At 41.7% G+C, this 19571-nt stretch overlaps 1 protein-coding gene across 1 annotated transcript in view; it reads left to right on the top strand.

Moving 5' to 3' along the window:
* LOC125013583 (calsyntenin-2-like) overlaps positions 1 to 19571 on the top strand; it is a 255932-nt gene that overhangs the window by 125628 nt on the left and 110733 nt on the right. The window lies entirely within an intron of this gene.

Below are 19571 nucleotides of genomic sequence, written 5' to 3'. Positions count from 1 at the left end.
CCGTCCCCTCTCCTTCTCTTCTTCTCTCTATGACTTGTCTGATACCCCATCTCTCGACCAAACTCAGCCAATTTATTTTAGCTGCATGCTCACCGGGTTACTGGAATACAACCTTCTCCTTTTCTCTCCCACCTCTTTAGCTCGTCTGCCCACTAGTCTTATTAATACTGTCAGTCAGTCTTTGGTTGGGAATGCACTATGAGCACTTGATCGGTTTCTGACTTTTGATCACTTTCAACCACTAGCTTTCTTAGGAGTGTGAACCTGGGAATTCCAACAAAAGACTGATTGATGTTTTCTTTATATTTTATATAATAATTTCATTATTTTGTGGTTTTATGATCAAGAAAATGAACTACATATCTCGTTTTGCTATGGTTGTGTTCTTTTGTGCTGTTTAAATGAGAAAAAGCACTGGTTCGATTTGGTTATTTACTAAGTTACTGTACTGTCTTTGGTTGATTAGACATTTTTCATTTTAATTAGTTTAAATGCACATTGTGAGTCCAACATATATTAGTAAAGGGATAAATTGAGGTTATCTTTCAGTCAACACTTCATTCATTCCGCGATACAGGAGCAGTCACAACAGCGCACTGTTTCACACTTAACCTGTCAGTCTAAGCCTCCTGTACAGAGTAGTAGAGTAGTAGTTTTAATCTGCCATTTTGAGTAATGGGACAACATTTGAATAGCTTGCCGTTCATATAGAAATGTAGATATTAATGTGCCCCGTGATTGACTGGTGACCTGTTTAGGCTGTATCCTGGATCAGTGATAGCAGCGACAGGCTTAAGCAGCTTAGAATGGGAGGGATGTTCAAGTGGTTGCCATCTTCTTGTCTTATATCAAACACTATGGTGTTTTAAGTTTTCTACATTCCAGACATGATCTTATTCGCCTCCTGTTGCATACTATACAGTGTGTATAATACTTTTTTATTTGCCAGTATTTTAATTTAAAGGAATAGGGACGATGCTTAAATGAGATGAGATTAAATCAATCGTCTGTCTCATTTGATCAGTCCGGATCTGACTCGACGATAACTGATTCCAATCTTTATTATTAGCTCCGGACGGCAGATCGATTATTCACTAAATATGTCAGAAAGCAGACAGCCCCATATCCATCACATCAGACGTGGATGGCTCTGACTAGCTGAGGCGTGATTATCAGTAAAATGCTCATTAATTGTGTATCTTAGCCTGATGTACTATCATTAAAAAAAACATCATCACAGGTCTAAGACAGTCTCACTATGCACAGAAAACGCAGCAAAATGTGTGAAACCGATTCTGCTCGAAAGCTTAAATTATGTTCATTCCCATGTTTCATTTACCCCCTTGGGAGAGAGACTATGGCAGCACCCCACTCTGAGCTTCCCACTGAATCCCACAGTGAGCATGTGGGATGAAACAGTACATTTTGTGCTACGGTCCACTTCCCTGACCCTCCTTGTCACGAGACAGACGCAGCTGTCATCATGTTCCATCAGGGGGATCACGACCGAAAACAGTCAGCAGGAAGCAGATTTGGTTCTTTAAACAGTCCTCAGGGAAGATCGGAAAGACAGCAGGGATGTGAGTGTGTTACTGAAGACAAAGGCAGCGGTTGGACACGATGTAATCGTGTTCTGAGATAATCATCATGAAATCATGCAAATATCTATTAAATAAAGGTTTTATTGAGCAAATCTTTTTTTCAAAGTCATCCCACTTGGGGATGGAAGCTTATGTACCAGTAAGTACAAATCGTGAAAGGTCATTCGTCTACGCTGTGAGTGTGTGTACAATAATGTCATGGTATGTATAATGTGTCTTACATTTGAATTATTTATGTCATATAATCGACCATTTTCACACCAGATATTTTCACAGTAGGGAAAGCACAGGTGTATTAATAATGGCTCAGGTTTTTTTTTTAGGTCTCTGAGTTAAGTCTTGACAGTGAAGTAGCATGCATAACAGCAAGACCTCTGCTGTGTGGAACGCAACCATTAATACACCTGTGATTTCCTTACGGTGACAAGTCAAAATACCTGCTGTGAAAAAGGTATCTAATGACTTACTTTGATCTTTTCAATGCAGTGAGTTTGTTTCCTTCTCTATAGCGGTATCAAATTACTTTAGCTACAGCAGCAGCTATCATCTGATCCAATTTAGATTGATGAAATATGCCTACTTGATGTTGATCCTGATGCCAGATTAAAACCGCCCTGGGATGTCACTCAAACTACAGCACAGAATCTCAACCAGTCCAGGCAGGATTTAGCGCTAATACCGCCTGATCAGGGCCAGTGATTTTCTCTGAAACTTACAGCCCTCTCAAGACAGTGCTCACCATAGGAGGACTCGAAATGCAGCTCCTCTGGAATTAAATAATGATCACATTATATTTTGGCTCAGTGTGATTTGGGAATATTACGATTATTATGAATATTACCCCATTGCCATGGGGTGGGGGTGCCTAGTCTGGTCTGGGTGGGTTGTACTATGTACCATCCACATGAATGTCAGGTTCAAAAGTTTCCCTGCAGAACATTGTGTTGTCACAATGTGGTCAGTGTTGTGGTTTCAATGTTGTGACCATTGACTGTATATACTATGGACAAACCCATCGTGACACCACGCATTGGATTCTGAACCTCGAAACCACACGGATAATATGGATGTGGGGGGTCGTGTTGTACCAGGCTGTAAATGTGTTTAATATTGCTGTAAAGCTGGGCCTTTTAACATGGGGGTCTATGTTAAAAACTCTCATTACACGTACATACTACTGTTCAAATTCATTCTATATACTATATACAGATGTATATAGTACATATGCTATTATTTATTCTGAAAGTCTTATTTCTGTTGTGCAGTTTTTCTATTTTTTTTCATACATTTTTATTTTATGCTTACGCCTCAAGTGGCCACTGGATGAACTGCAATTTTTTGCACTTCCGCCTGAGGTTGCTGCATAATATATAGTATATATATATATATAGTATATAGTAGTACTATTAATTCCTGTATTTGCTACATTAATTATAGTCCTATGCTGCATGAGGTCTCATGCGCTGTGCATCCATTTGTATAAAAATAAAGACTTGGAAACTCATATTCTACAATGTATAGAATGTCTACTATTGTATTTTCTGATCCAAAATCTAGGATAATAATCAACAACTGCTACCGCAGGCAGAATTTTAATGTCTTATATATGACGTCGATGAAGGAAGAACCATAAACTGTACTGTAACTGTAACAGACGGGAGCTATTGCAGATTTAAATGCAGAGGGAAGCTCAAGTCAGCATACCGTTCCAAACAAATAATCCGCTTTGTGCGTTTGTTTATGTCTTCAGCTTCGCTTCTTGTCTGTTCGAAACCGCAAGGACACGCGCCAATTCCCAGAATCCCTTGCATCACTAACACACCTGCCTATTTATGTGACTGTGAGTGAAAGACAGAGTGATGGGAATGAAAACTCCAAGTAAACGTGCTCACATGGGTAACCTGCCTGTATGTGCATGTCTGTCTTCTCTCCCGAAACACACGCGCGCTCAGCCTGTGAAACTGAAATACAGCTCCTTCTGACAGGTACGGCTGAGTTAACATTCATACACCACAGCGTTAAACCCCCATGTTTATACATCTCTCGAGGTCAATATTTCTCTCCTCCTCCTGCTCCTCGCGTGTGCGCGTCTGTGATTTCCCATTCTGCACATGAGGAAGGATTATTCTCGTATCTACGAGTTTGGCCTTGTCATGCGTGCGCTGAGCCGGGGTGAATGGCTCCCACGTTTCCAAGCGGGAGATATTCTGCGTCACTCCTCGCTGACACGCTGACATTTACCGCAACACCGACGTCTTTGTGGCGCTCTCATCACCGTGACAGCGGCCTTACAGATCGCCAGGAATCCCGGCGCGGTATCAATTTGCTCAGCCAGCTCACGCTGAATAGGAGGGGATAAGATGCCACATGCGAGTACGCCCATGCACGGATTTCCACAGAAATGTTGTGAAGTGTGGGAGTGAACGCGCACACAGACGTGCACAGTGCTGGAGAGGCTACTGGAGGGCGAGAGATCCAAAACCCAAATTGGCTCTTGTGATAATATCCTCACAGGAAAATGATTGAAAATGACTGAGACTGACATTGGTGCAGACTGGCCCATGATTTACAACGGCGTGATTATGTTCTCCAGACCAAAAGGAAAGATGGATTTCAAGCCAGTAAATATTCCACATGGCTGCTGTGAAGACGCATTGACATGCATAAAGCATTTCTCATTATCCTCTTCAATATTGATCGGCATCCAAAGACCATCCAACAAGCATGGAGCTAAGACTTCATCCACTGTCTATCATCTGCTGCGGGCAGGGAATATTGCATTATTAATCTCCTCCTGACACATAGACTGTTGTTGTCATAAATAGTTTAGAGTGCCCCATGACAGACTCTAATGAATCAATGTTCAGACTTATATATAAATATTAACTAAGCATAACATTCCTGTGTATGTTTTCCAGTTTAGTATCACACATTTTATTCTGTGTACGCTTTATTTAGTTTTGAAATCCATTTAATCCTCAGATTTGGGAGCAGATAAACAATATTTCTATTTTATGATACCTTAAACACTACTAGAGTTTTGCATGCATGCTACATTTGCCGCTCATGTTTTTTTCATGCGCTTTCGTATTTTTATTAGTTTATTTCCGTGCCTGCCATCTGCAGAAAAAGGAAGCAATCACAGCTTTCATAACACGACCTCTGCTGTCTTTATCTTACCTCTCAGAGGTGAATGGATTCCTGCAAAAATATCTCCAGGAGCTGAAATGGGAGTGCTTTATTGCCTTTTTTTTCTTCTTCTTACATTATTGCAATGATATTTACTTTAGTAAAATGTGAGAAATTTACCACTGCCGCAGCTATTTCCATTTGACCGCCTGGTTTATTTTGGGGGCTTGAACACATCATTTGCACATTTACGGCTGTGCCCCGACATTTAGTGACACTGTTTACTTAAGTTACATGTCTGAAATGTGTGAGCTGAGTTCACGATGCATATATGCTGTAATAAAAGAGAAGCTAACACCTTGTTTTAGCTTAAACATGCATCTTTTATAAATTAGACAAAGTCATGGAAACCCTTACCCATGCTAGTCGCATTTTAAACAGGCGAATAATATGATAGGGAAGGTGGACATTTTCTACACCGTGGAATCAGGACAATAAATGACTATCTTATTGTGCATAGGTAGTGGTTTTCTACTGCTGACAGTCATACTCCAATTTGGCCAAAGTGTTGTAATTATATGCCAGCGGGTGGGTAGCGCGCAGGGAGCGGCATTTGAAGGAATCAACCTGACTTGAAAAAAGGTGTCCCCAGTAAACATCATGGATATTTTTATAGATTTTCAAAAGGGTAAAATGGACAGAATTTTAGTTTTCTTCCTGAAAAGCACATACTGTTGCGATAAACAGAATGTGGGACCAGGATTGACGTACTGTAGTATCGTGCACAAATGTTTGGGCGCTATTTTTTTGTGTGTGTGTGTTTCAGCTTTTTTCAGAACATATTGATGTTACAGTTATAGAACATAGTGTGCATAGGATTAAAGTCAGAGCTCTAAAACCAGTAAGAACAGCCCGCTCTTTGGTGATGTCCATGGGTTCCAGTCCTTAGGCAGTCGTTACCTGCACAGTATTCTCAACGAGGTTTTAAAATTTAACAATGTTTTTATGGTTAGGTTCATTTAAAAGTCATAAAAGTATACTGTTATATATAAAAATGGTTGTAACTCTTACACCCTCAGTCCAGTTTGGGAATCCTCAAATTAAGCCAGGAGAGTGCACTTGAAGGCTATATTTATGATGCTAATATTTATATTTTTTGAACTAAAAAAAAAGCTAAATCCTACTGCCTGAGCGTGACATTTATACTTCTGCACTTGTCAGTCTACATCACTGTAAAGAAAAAAAAAAGTTAGCCACTGCTGTGTCTTTTTTGCCATTTTGGTTATTTTTTGTTTAGCTATAGCAACAGGAATGAATGAATGAGCATCAGTGTACCAGCACCTGTAAAGATGGCTGTAAACAGCAATAAATAACTGAACAATCTTTCAGTATAATTATCATTTACAGTATTTAATGGCATTAAGTGGGCAATTAGCACTTGGCTTGATCTCATTGAACGCTGCTTTATTTGACATTATCTCCACCTGTAGTTACTCTGAGGGGCTCGGGCCGTGTGGCTCACCTTTAGCTATGGCTGTTTCCAGAGCAGCTGACAGCATCTATTCTGCAGTTAATGTGGCGTACTGAGAAGCTGCAGTAAAGATAATGTAATCGTTGTAAAAGCGCTAAAGCTAATTAGCTGGCTGGCAGAGGCTCGCCAGGTGAGTGGAGCCGGTGGAGATGGAGGACAGACAGGCTGAACGATTGAGGACATTTTTTTCTTTTTTCTTTTCTTTTTTCTTTTTTTAATGGAGAGTAAAGTAACGAGCGGAGGCCAGGGCGAAAAGGCTGTAGGTTAAAAGTGTTATGTGACAAGTACTGGAGTGGAGAATTAATTGATCTCCCTCAATTATTGATTACATTCTGATATACTGTAGTATGACGCTGCCAAGGGGAAAGATCAGGCCTCGCTGTGACTTTTTTTAATAATGTCCCTGTTGTGCTATAGTCCCAAAAATTTCTAAATAAAAAGATTATCACCAAGGCAAGTTTCCTTTCATGAATTATATCTCAATCCTTCAGTTCCCATTAACTCTGTAGAGTGCTCATCGTTACGTAGCCGTCCTGTGTAACCGGGTCATGAATGAGATCATCATCGAAGTCACAAGTTTGCTTAAACTATCTTTCCTGTATGTATAGAAAACACATTCATAGTATAAGTGGACCTTTGGATGTGGACCCTAGGAACAACTGACCGTACCACTTTTGGTAGCAATGACAAGAGGCCTGCTAGGTCTGGATCAGATCTGCACAGAGAACTTATGGACCATGCTTCCTCACAGAACTGTGGCAGCTCAGTCAGATTTTTAAATATCCGGTGTGACTGGATTTCTTGAAATCCTTCCACAGTATCTCTATTGATTTATTGATTTGCATTTGACTGTATGAGACTCGTGAGCAGAGATGTAAACCAACACTGATTCATTATAGGATTAGGATGGTGGCTGTAGTCAGTGACCAAGTGCTCCCCATGTTTTTATTACAGTCATCCTGGCTATTTATTTCAAACAAAAGTCACCACAGTGTTAATTATCCCCAGTTACAGACAGTTTGACTATACTGCTGGATTGTTCAGTATCTAAATCCCTTTTGAGTATTTTGCAGCCCCTCTGGAAGCAAATCAGTAATTCTCAGTTGGGAATCTCAGTTTTTCTTTCTTTCTTTCTTTCTTTCTTTTTAATAATGGTTAATTTCAGCAGATGCTTTTTGTGATTTTCAGAATATACGCTTTTTTTAAATTAGTGAAACTGACTCCAGCTGTTCTGACTGGATGGACTCCAGTTGTGCTAACACATGTCTTCACTTAGCTTTTGTGGCTAGCTGGAAGGTTCACACATTGTTGCAGCCTACACTGTGGATGTTGTCATGACAATATGGACTATAACAATACAATTCTGTCACATATTTTACAGCATATAGCATTGACTTTAACACTATTTTTTTAAAAAAGAAAGCTTTTGCTACTTAAGTGAATATGCCAAATACAATTCACTTCCTTTACTTTCAGTTACAATGGCTTCTCTCCTTGGTACAGGACAGAAAATTACACCCACTCAATATTCAGCCTTGTCCTGTTTTCTTGATCACAGGTGGTTGTGAAAATGTCATTACAGGAAACAATAACGAAGCCTTTGTGATTGAAACAACATAACTTGAAATCACCATAGGTCCATCTGGCAGCCAGGACCTGTGTAATCTGTGTAATTTTGTGCTGATTTGAGATAATGTTGCATTATGGGAATAACAGTGGCTCGACAAGCAACCTGTTTCGTCAGGATTTAATTGCCCACTAAAGGCTTAAAGCTTAAAAGCTGTCACTTAAATGAATGATTATTACATGAAAGAACAAAATTGCAGTACAAGCGGCAATGAGCACACATTGCAATGTAGAAAATAACATATATATTGTAATCTTAATTGCTGTATTAGTTCTATATAATGATTAAAAAAAATCACTGTTTTCGCTGAGCACATGCAGTGGGGAACAAAGCTGAACGGTTTAATATATAGATGTGGAAAAGTGCTTACTAATCCAATTCATTTCCCCAACGCTAATGTGTAGAGAGTATCTGCAATGTTTATTATATTAATTTAGACACATGGGATCGGTGCCACTGGAAGAAATATGTTGCGTGCAAAGTAAGCACTTGTTCAGACTTCGATCTGCCGTGTCCTGGTTCGGTCAACCTTCTTGTAAAGTGACACAACAGGAAATACAACCCCGGATTTATCAAGAGAAAGCGTTTTAATCACAAATCAGCTAAAAGCTGTAAAGGAAAAAGCCCTCTTTGTGTTGCCAGGTTGAATCATTTTTCACTCACGGTGCCCGTGCTTTGAATTGCAGGAGGGTGCAGTTTGACTTCCATGTCCCATGGGCCTTCAATGAATAATCCAGCTAGGGTCGGCTGCCAAGGATCAGAGGAGAGGAAACAGACAGGAAAGAGAGTGATAGACAACTAATTTGGCAGTGAAGTAGAAACGACAGGCAGCTTTGACATGCATCAATGTGCAGGCGGGTTTTAATCCAGCTGCAGCCTTTTTGTTACTATGGAGCAGTGAATGTGAATTAAAAAGCACTTCGCAACATTAATTGAAAGAACCCTGGTTTCTCGAGAGATGCTGTTGGTGGTGAAAGAGGGCAAAATTGTTGTGTCAGCTTTGAATTAGTTGTTTTCTATTTTAATAGTTACAGAGACCACCTGTCAGCATTTTGTCAAAGCCTCAATATGTTTTTGAAAAGTTTATGTAAAATAAAATGAGAAAATGCAGCCTGTGTAGAAGAGCTGTGTTCAGATGGTTGTGACCCAGACACTGAACTCATAAAGGTATATACATATACACAACATCAGAGCAGACGACAGTAATTGTGTAGCAAGGTTAAGCAAAAGGAGGACAGAGAGGCATGAAGGGCAAATGAGGGAATGGAAGGAATGGAGAAACGCAGCGGCGTGGACAAATGGTGCACATGACAGACACTTAATAAGAAGCTGAATTTGAGAAATGGGAGAGGGTGACCGACAGGAATAAATGAGAGTGCAAATGTGAGAAATAAATGATAGGAGGGATAGAGCTGTTCTCCTGCTTGTGTTAGCCAGCCAATCACTGCCTGTTTCAGTCCGTGCAGGTTCAAGTGTAGCAGGCAGTATTGACAACACACACCGAAGAATAGAGATAGAAGGGACACACACACACACACATTTTGACTTTTGAAGGAAACAGGTGTAGGAACAGCAAGAGGCCAAACACACAGACAGCGAGGAAATCGAGTCTATGGGGCATTTTAATGCGTATTGTTGCTCCCATAATCTCTTAACTTTCTGCTCACTTGTTTTGGTACGCCATAGACACACATACACACACTCTTGGCAGAGGCAGCTCCACTCTTGCGCTCCCGAGTCCCCGGCCCAATTTGAACAGCATCAGTGAGCGATGGTGACCCACTGGTGCCAGAAGACCTGGGTGGAAAACGTTGAGTCATTTTTCACAGCTTGCCCTCACGCAAACTTTTCTCCAATGAGAGGCTGGAAAACATTTTCCCTCTAAGCATTATTACCTCGTGTTTGGGGAAACAAAAATCTGTCGGTGACTTAGTACAATGACTTGGAAAAGATTTTATGAGGTAAAACATTAAAAGTGAAGCTTCTAAAGCGGGCGGAATCTGAAAAGTGCCAGCTCAAGGACGGCTGTTGTTGAAGTCTTCCTCCGTAGTTTTACAGAATTTTGTTAGTTCCCTCCCGTCATATAGTCACTGATCGTTCATAATCTGAGAACTTTATTACGTCGTGGGCATTATACTGGGACTCATATTGTATGCAGAAATGTCCTTCCAATTCCAGAATGGTATAATAGAAGTGGTTTGATACATATCTCGGAGAGCCATAGAGCATTTATAGCCAGTACAAAAATGATAAATGCTGAGCAGGTGTATTGGAAAATAATGGATGTTTAAATGTAGCACTCATTGCCGAAAAGTTATATACAAAGGTCATGTTCACTGATCATACAGAGGCCTAATATTGTGTAGGTCTCCCTTGTGCCTCCAAAACAGCTGTGACTCACCAGAAAATGGACATGGGTCTTCTGAGGGTGTCCTGTGATGTCTGTTAACAGGATGTTGTTAGTGCGGGTCTTTGGGTCCTTTGGGTTCATTGGAGGGGCCTCTGTGGATCATCCCACTGATACTTGACCTGGCCTCCAAATTCACTAGATCCTCAAGTGATCAACACCAGCATCATGAACTCTCAGTGTTAAATGGAGAATCTCTGTCGTCTAACTATACTGTCCAGGGATCTAAGAAAGTATTGGTTGGATTGTGGGATTCGTAGGATCCAGTGTTTTTTTGTGTTTGTACATAGGAATATTCTATTTTTTGACTCTTCTTTGATGTACAGTATCTTCTGTGTTCTTAGCTCGTTTCTTCTGTTGAAAGTTCCAAATCCCTTGTGTGCAAGAACTAATTTGAAAAGAACTCTTGACGCTGTTTTGAGAGTACCTGGGAGGGGCGTGTACCGAGTGTAGACGCATTCCTGCGTGAGACTATTCAAGAGACAGTTTGAGCTCTAAACATTACACTTTGCTGTGATAAGACACAAGTCTTAAAGAGAGCACTGAATAGTGTCCTTGAGAAGATGAGCTCATCTCTCTACTTTCGCTGTCAGGATGTTCCCACCTTTTATTTTTGCCGTGCTGTTTCATCTGACTGCCAGCATTGTGTGTGTATCTGTTGTAGTTCTGTGGGGAATAAGTGTAAAATAATTTCCCACAAGTTTTCTCCAGGGACACCACGTAGACATATACAACAATATTTTCTCTGCGGCTATTCTGAGGCACACTGTACACGCCCCGGCAACGCTGTACTCTCTCCCATCGTTCAAGTCCTCCTTCTTCCCTCTTTTCTCTCCTTTGTCTCCAATTTTCTCCTTCTGTCATTCTCCCCTGAAGGAAAACACTGCCGGCAGTTTTGGTAGAAGTGTCATTGGAGGCGGTTGCCGTTCACATTCTGCGTCAGGCCCATCCATTCCTCTCTCTCACATAGTCATTACCAGTAAAAAGAAGATGGGTTCCTGCCTTGTGATGTTGTGGCTGCAGGAGCTTTTAAACAGGCTGATGTAACTGATAGCAATTTACAAACACTCCAGAGATATGGCGGCTGTGGTGGCTTAGCGTGATCTGGTTTTCCTCTCAAATCCTCTAATAGAGCCTAAACAAGATAAGAATGCATTACGTGTTTTGGTCGGGGCCTCTATGTTTCCCCATAAATGACCCCATAAAATTATTATGACCGATTACAGCAATTTTCCATAGCATTTAAAGAAATCCAGACATAACTCAGCATCTACATTATCTTTGCCGTTGCTGCTGTTCCTGATTTTAGCCACGAATGTACTAGATAAATACCTTATGCCGATGACGCTGGCCTTGGTCCAGGTTTTTTTGAATCATGGGCAGACAAATGCAGACTGAGAGGAGCCATATCCATTGTGCTGTTGGAGCAACGCCTGTAACACTCAGCAGTTATGATGGTGAACAGCTGCTTCTGAATGCCATGGCTGTCGGTATGCAATGATATGATCAATAGCTTAATGGCAGGTTTTTTCGTCCGCATTGGGGTGTTTGGGCACTAGATAATGTGGACTGGGGGTAATAATTTCATCAGAGAATTGGAACTGGTTCTTCATAATTTGTGTCCAGGTCCTGTGGATGACAGTGGGTGTTGCCTTAATTGCGGAAAGAATGGAAGGAAAATTAGATATGGTTTTCACATCAGGGAGTATTTCCAGATGAATAGGTTTATTATAAGCACACTTGCAGTGATCGTTCTGTGGATGAGGTCTTACTCCATTTTTCCTGCTGTTAACATGAAACACTGGCATCATGAGTTTTTCTGTGGACGTGAAGAAAACATTCAAGAGCCCACTTCCTTTATAACAGCACGTTACCACACACAGCTCCATTGATTTTAAAAATGTAATTCTCAGGAACCGTGGAATTTTGGAACTGATTTCTGTGTCACACAGTTTAATTGGTTAGCACTGACACCTCACAGCAAGAAGGTCTGGATTCGAATTTGACTGGGGCCTTTCTGTATGAAGTTGCACGTTCTCCCTGTGTCTGCATGGATTTTCTCCTGGTACTCCCATTTCCTTCCACCATGTCTCCCACACTGTGTATTTGTGTTGGCCCTGCAATGGATTGGTGACCTGTCCATGGTGTACCCCGCTTCTTGCCTGATGACAGCTGGGATAGCAGAAGATGAGATGAGATGAAACAATTTAATTGGTACGAGTTTGGGGCCCGAACTCTAACGCTAATTCAATGAAACACTCTCTGATGTTGGCTAAACAGGTTAAACTAAAATACTGATATACCTTTTGTTAGAACACATTAAAAAGGGGTTGTGACCTGGGTTATGGTTGCTCTTTGAAGAAAGCTTGGCTCACAATCGAATTTACACTTACTCTGTATATTCCACTGTGCGGTTGTTCTTAGATTTGTTCAGCTTTGTTGACCTCAGATCTAATAAACCCTATCCATGATCAAAGAGAGTGTCAGCGAGGTGATAGTCTTTGTTTCATCATGTTGCTCAGCTGTGGAGAGAACATCCTCGAGGGCATTAATGGGGGTCATAAACTCTGATACGGATATTTGAACACATTGAACTCTAACTGGCCTTGCTCAGACAAGGACACATGCTCTCCCCTGAGACCATTTCCATGAACAGAATTGGAAAATAGAAACTATTGATTTCTCTCTGTGTTTAATGTGAGTGCCACGGCTCTGTTTTGTTAATGTTTAGCAGTTTTAGTTTTTTTTTTGCTCCTTGGTTACTTACTTTGCTCGCTCTACTTTGGAGCTCAAAACACAGAGGCTGTCATATCCTCAGCTTACCTCTGTGTGAGAGAAAGACTTGTGTCAGACTTGGACTATGGCTATAATTGTACATAATCGAAATGTAATCCAGCATCACGATGGCAAAAAAAAAGGAGGACGAACATACATAATCCAGGATTAGATTTACTGTAAATGGCTTAAATCCAGTCTTTGTGCACAGTGGACTATTCACCACTGACTGGTGACTCAAGTGTGGACTTACCGTATTTTGCTGTGCATAAATATATCTTGCAAAGTGTTCTACAACCAAGGAAAGAAGTCTTAACAAATGACACACAACCATTATCGTGAATCCTGATTAAATGCTTGTATTTAATCGTTTTCTAGCGAGGAAGTTTAAAATGTGAGAACAACAGGAAATAGGAAAAATCTACTTGGACAGAGTGCATGTGATCAGTTTTTCTGTCAGCGTTGAGAAGTTGGATTATTCTTGGCTGTCACTGACTGAAAGCAATCCGTTTCTAGTAAATTGCTTCTAAGTAGATGTAACCACCTCACAGCCAATTAATTAAATTGAGGTGTTTGTGTTTACCGTAATGTATTAGCTGGTGCAGCATTGGGTGCCACTTTGTTATTGATAGTTTGCTTCTTGCACAACAGTGCTCTGGCTCCCACCCAATTTGGAGTAATTGACATGTCGCCTGCTGGGGTTTGTGATTAACTTTATTGACATATAGGAGGAGGTGGCTAGATGGCATTGCAGACAGTTGGCAGAGCCAACAGACCTTTTTAGCCGCTGAGATGAAACAGCATTGATGTTTTCAGGACCCTGGGATGCAGCGGTCCAGTGAAACACCCGGGGAGTAGAGATTGAGAGGCACAGGGATGTTGATTCACCCTAAACTCTGACAGACTTGATTTAAAACAGCTCACTTTTACTCACGCATTACTCATGCAAGTAAGCTTGGACACAAGTTAAGATAAGCAAGGCTACTACACCGATCAGGCATTACATTACAACCAGACCTAGACCAGACCACACACCACTACCCCATAGCAATGGCAGTTCTTGTTGCCTCCTTGATGGCTGGAAAACACGTAAACCAGCACAAGGTGTTGACATGGCCATCAAATTCACTAGATCCCAAACTGATCAAGTATCTGTTGGATGCACCGGAAGAAGCCTGATCTGAAGAGACTCCTCCCCTCAACCCATATTACCCACAGCCCCCACTAATAATTCTGTCACCAGACACCACAGGAGACCCTGAGAAGGCCCATGTCCATTATTTGATGTGGCAGAATTGTTTTGGAGACACATGGGAGACCAACACAATATTAGGAGGTTTTAATGTTGTGCCTGATCGGTGTATTTATCAGTTTTACACACCACAAATCTGTTTACGTGTCACAAGGGTGATCTTGACTTTGCTCAATGACCACAACATTATGGTAGACATCCTGTCTAACAAGCTGGCAAAATAAAAATTCCAAAGATCAAGGCTAAAACATGCAGAGAGAGTCCCACAGGACAGGAAACTGCACTTTTTTAATGTGACAAGAACTGTATTAATGGTTAAAATGCAGAATCATTTAGGTAGCAGTCACATACCGTAGAAAATGGTTGACCTTCAACCTCACCTTCCTCATCAGCATTACTATCAGGAGGTATTAAGCAGGCAAACCAAGCCTCATACACTTCCAGTTGTGAATATGCTGAATCGTCAAAACGTCATACAGGAAATTCAGTGAAGAAGATCACACCTTAATTAATGCAAGGAAGTTTCTTAGACAGCACATGAGGGAAATGGACAGAGGTGAAGGGCTGAATGAAATGGTTCCTCTAATGAAAGATGGAAGAGAAGGGAAAGAAAGGAGAGGGATGGGGAGTGTGGGAGCAGAGAACTAAGACAAACAGGAACAGAGAGGGTTAAGATACAACTTTATAGGTAAGCACAGAAAATACAAAGGCATTGGGTGTGGTCTTGTTACTGATAAATAAGAGGGATGTTGATTTTCAAACGCACATATGCATTTGTTTGTGTGCCTTTAGTACCTAAAATATAACACCGGAAAACTGAACAACTGAGAAAGATTAGAAAATGTGGTCTTCTTGTTTTTGATGTAGTAGTAGATTCCTCTACATCCTGCTTGTTCTGTCTGTAAGATCCTTGAAAACATGAGCAGGTGTCGAACTCTGCACACTATAATTTTAAAGAGAGTCTGTTCCGGCCTCTGCTGTACCATATATGACCATTCACTGGTTTATGTCGCATCTCTTTATTTTTCTCACAGCTATCTCAATTTAATGGAGGGACAAATACTAAAACACTGGAGTACCCCTGTAGGGGAGATAAAATTTTACGTCCTACTACAGTAAGAGGCAGATTAGGTCTGTATGTATAAAATTTCTCACCACAGTTCGCAGCTTAACATATTCCATATTGTGAACAAATGATTGTATTTTTTCATTTTTCATTTATTATTTAACATCAGTCCATTATGGTACAATACTGCACTGAAATAGATTTTAAGTAATTAGGAGCATGAATTAGGTTACTTTGTTTTTTCTGCAGACATCACAAGCTGTTTTCATTTGAGTTACACACCAGCATCTTGCTACCTTGACAATAGTATGAGATACAAGTTCCTCCACCTTTCATTCTGACACAGACACACACACAGACACACCTAACGCACACAGAGGGTGGGTGTTCACTCTGTTAGAAGACAGTGGGATGTCATTAACTCTGTGAGAGGAGCCTTTAATGTAATTAATGGAGAGGAGATGTGAGAAGCAAAGTGACAGCGGGGGCAGTAACCGCGAGGTCGAGTAAATCATCTTCCACAACAGTCGTACGCGCGAAGCCGCTCAGCCCCCACCCTTCCTCTCCCTACTCTAGCACCGCCGAGAAAGTGTGTCTTTAATTAAAAATCCCCCTTCTGACACCCACTCATACACAAACACCACTCTGGGTTTTATGCGCTCTAGTCAGAACATGTGGGCTTGATTAGTATTAATCCTTATCTCCAAAATGGACAGCTTCTCAATTGTGTTTTTTTTTTTTTTTTCCTCGGCTGACTAATTTCATGAAGAGCATAATTACGGCATTTTCAATTTCGGCCCTCTGCACAGTTACGAGGCTGACTGTCTATCTCTGCACCGCAGCTGAGGGGGCTGTGTGTATCCGCACAGAGTGCCCGCGGATGGGTGATTGTGTATTTGGGAATGAAATGAGAAGGAGAATTAGCGGGTTATAGAAGTGACTAATACGAGAGATAATTTCATGTCATATCCAAATTGGAAAAGCACACGAAAATTGTAACAACTGCGTAAACCTCGTAGTAGACAGAAACCCTTGTGCAAATAGGGTCGGTTCCCGAACAAAGGTGAGTGACAATATTAAAAATAACTGATGCCAGCAAACGGATGCCTAGTCAAGAATACCCAGCAATCAGATTTTCTTTGTGTCTATTCTGTGTATGTTCCAACAGTAGAAGGATGAATTGGGTGTCCACTATAATTAGGGCTTCTGAACTGGCACAGTTTGAGAAAATGTGTGTGTATATTCGTGCCTGTGCCTTGGTCACTCTCCAGTAGGGAGATCAGAGCTGCCCTAAGGCAGTGGCCATCTTTCCGTGTGTCCCATCCCATCTTAAACTCCTCCTTTCATCAGCATTTACATCTTTCACTTCCTCCTCTTCCCCTGCCTGTTTCTCGCCTGATATCTCCTCTACTTCTGACTCAGGAAACAACCCCTGCATATATCAGTGCACTTCTGTGCGAAAAAAAAAAAAAAAAAAAAGAAACCTTTTCGGCAAGACCGGCTTTATATTCAGTTACAGGCAGCTCATCAACGATGCTCTGTCAGCTCTGATAATAACTTGGGGCCCCAGAGGCACCGTGGCCCCTAATATTTTGTCACACTCCCCCAGCTCTGCAAACACGGGCCACCATTGCCAGTGAGACAGCTCTGCCTTCACTGATAATGAGCTCCGTGTCCTCGAGGATAGTGTAGTGTGGACTGGTGCCAGATTCCCATGAGGCATTGAGCGCTGCACGGCTTCTGACACCAACAGGGCGACAGCTTAGGTCCTGAGTACATTTTCTGCTGACTAATAGACGGCCATTAATTCAGGCTTGATTCGAGGAAAATGTAATGATGTCTAAGGGGAGACTCGGTAATCACAGCAGCAGGGGGAAAAAAAAGTTAGAGGGGTGAATGGGATAAATAAAACGTGCCAAGTAAGTTTGTTTCAGAGTTTTACTACGTGTGTAAAGCATAACGTGATTAAAGTGTTTTGGGCATCGTGCAAGGAGTACGGAGGATCATTAAAAGCAATTCATTAAGCCAAAAAGCCAAACGGTGATGATTACCCCGCAAATAAACTAATAAAGACATAGCACTGCAGCATCCATATCCATTAGTTTGAATCCATTAGTTTTAAATGGCCCCCTTCAAGAAGACAGAGTTCCTTCTGACCATAAATCCACCTCTTAAAAGTGCGAGGTGACACGGAGACACATATTTTGCTAACAGTTTAGCACAGTAATTAGCGTTTGTGAACGCTGCCTCTGCCAAGTGCCAGCCGCCCCAGCATCTGTTCCTCCGCTGCCGCCGGGGGCCACACTTCCACCCCGTTCCCTCCCTCCCTCTACCAGCCATCTCTGCCTCTCCGTGGGTGGCAGAACGCTTATCAGGGCTGGAGTGAAGTGATAGGTGGACATAAAAAGGGAGAAAAAAGGAGTCACAGATCTCCCCGGGGCCAGAGCCTAAAATGAGGGACCCCCACCCCTGCCGTCACCTTGACCCCTCTCCCCGCTCGCCCATAAGCCACGATTAAATCACGAGGAGCACGTCGGGCCACCCAGCCTCACCGGTGGGCGTGCTCCATCAGCATATCATCAGCATATTCACCCTGATGGGAAGCTTCTGCACACACCTGTGTATATTGGATTTATTTCTCGCTCCAGCAGTGATGGATTTTTCCATTTGCCTGTTTTGTGGTGGTTCACCATTGAGGGAAGCTGCACATCGAGACTGTTGCATCTTCTGTCGCTCCCCGTCTCACACCGTTTGCTCAGTGCCATTTTATGATTTCGCTCTCGCCGGGAAGCCATGCTTCTCCATAGTGTGGGGTCCATTTAACTCTGATAAAGTCATTGTTCAGGCAATACGTAGGGGGAAGTCTTTACTGCAACACCCCCATTTCAATTCTCACTCTTTTTTTTTTTTCATTTTTTTATTTATTTTTTTTTGTTCTCCTTTTTCCCTCCGTTTTCTCCGTCTTTATCATTTTTTGCCTGTAGCTCATTTGTGGGCAAATTGTCATTTCAGAGCCCCGGCGCCAGCAGGAAGCGGAAGGTGAGGGCAGGTGATGTGAGGTGGAGGGGATTATGACAGAAACAGGATGAAAGGGGAGCGAAATGGTAGAAAATAAAGTTGCTCTTATCAGAACTTGCCAGGAGCAATGTGCACACACAAAGCTGCTTGGGAATCCAATTTAGTCTCTGCTGTTAGTTTAAGTGATATCAGTGCAATTAGCCGTCACAGGTCAGAGTGTGAGCACAGCCCGGTAAGTGATTTCCTGAAATCCCACCAGAGAAAGACTGAGGGGATGTCAGTTCTCCAAGACCCCAGAAAAAAAATAAAAAATAAAAAACAGAATTCTCCAACTCCACAAATGGACCGCTTCTTAATACGCTCCTGCTAATAAATGTCAGCCGTCTCCTTGCTCTTTTGTTTTGCTCTTGTCAGCTGCTCACTGTGAATTTAAATGGATTTCCTTCCTCTGTATCTCTCCACAAGGGTGACTTTGAGCTGTCGCACTTTTATTTGAGCCCCGTGTAACTCAATTGTGCCGTATGTTTCTTTTTGGTGTGCCACTGAGAACTTCTACTTGCTGGGTGTGTAAACAGCAGGACCGTCCTTGATGTTTCTCACAAGAGCAATTAGACAGTAAGTAAGGAGGTGCTCTTGTGGGCTTGATCTATTTATCAAGCTCCAGTGTGAGTTTCTGCTGTTGCGCTCTACCTATGTTGCCTTGTTTTCTACATTACATTGAGAACTCTGAAGTGGCAATAGCAATTACCCAAGGTGACTCAATCGTAAATACATTTTTTTTTTTTTAATGCATCCCAGCTGAGCGTCATCCAGCATACATACACTTTGGAGATCTGAGGGATCTGAAATGGAAGAAAGAAAGAGAAGAGAGGAGGAGGAACAAGTAGACACGCACCTGTCATACATACACACGTGTAGCATCTAAACATAACACAGACTACAAGGTCTGACACATGTTACATGAGAGATCGATAATACATAAAAATTAATGTAATCCCTGAATCACTGCAAGACTTTGAGATCATGGACTATACACTGGTCAGGCACAACATTATGACCACCTTCCTAATACTGTGCACAGTAAAGTGTCCGTAATGAATCCTCATTGTCGGAAAATTACGTACGTACGTAGGTAGTGTACACCAATCATATTGATACCTAATAT

Source organism: Mugil cephalus, chromosome 9, assembly GCF_022458985.1.
Source record: "Mugil cephalus isolate CIBA_MC_2020 chromosome 9, CIBA_Mcephalus_1.1, whole genome shotgun sequence".
In the NCBI taxonomy this organism is placed as follows: Eukaryota; Metazoa; Chordata; class Actinopteri; order Mugiliformes; family Mugilidae; genus Mugil; species Mugil cephalus.
Note: the sequence above shows the minus strand (reverse complement) of the source record. Positions and strands in the feature narration are given on the sequence as shown.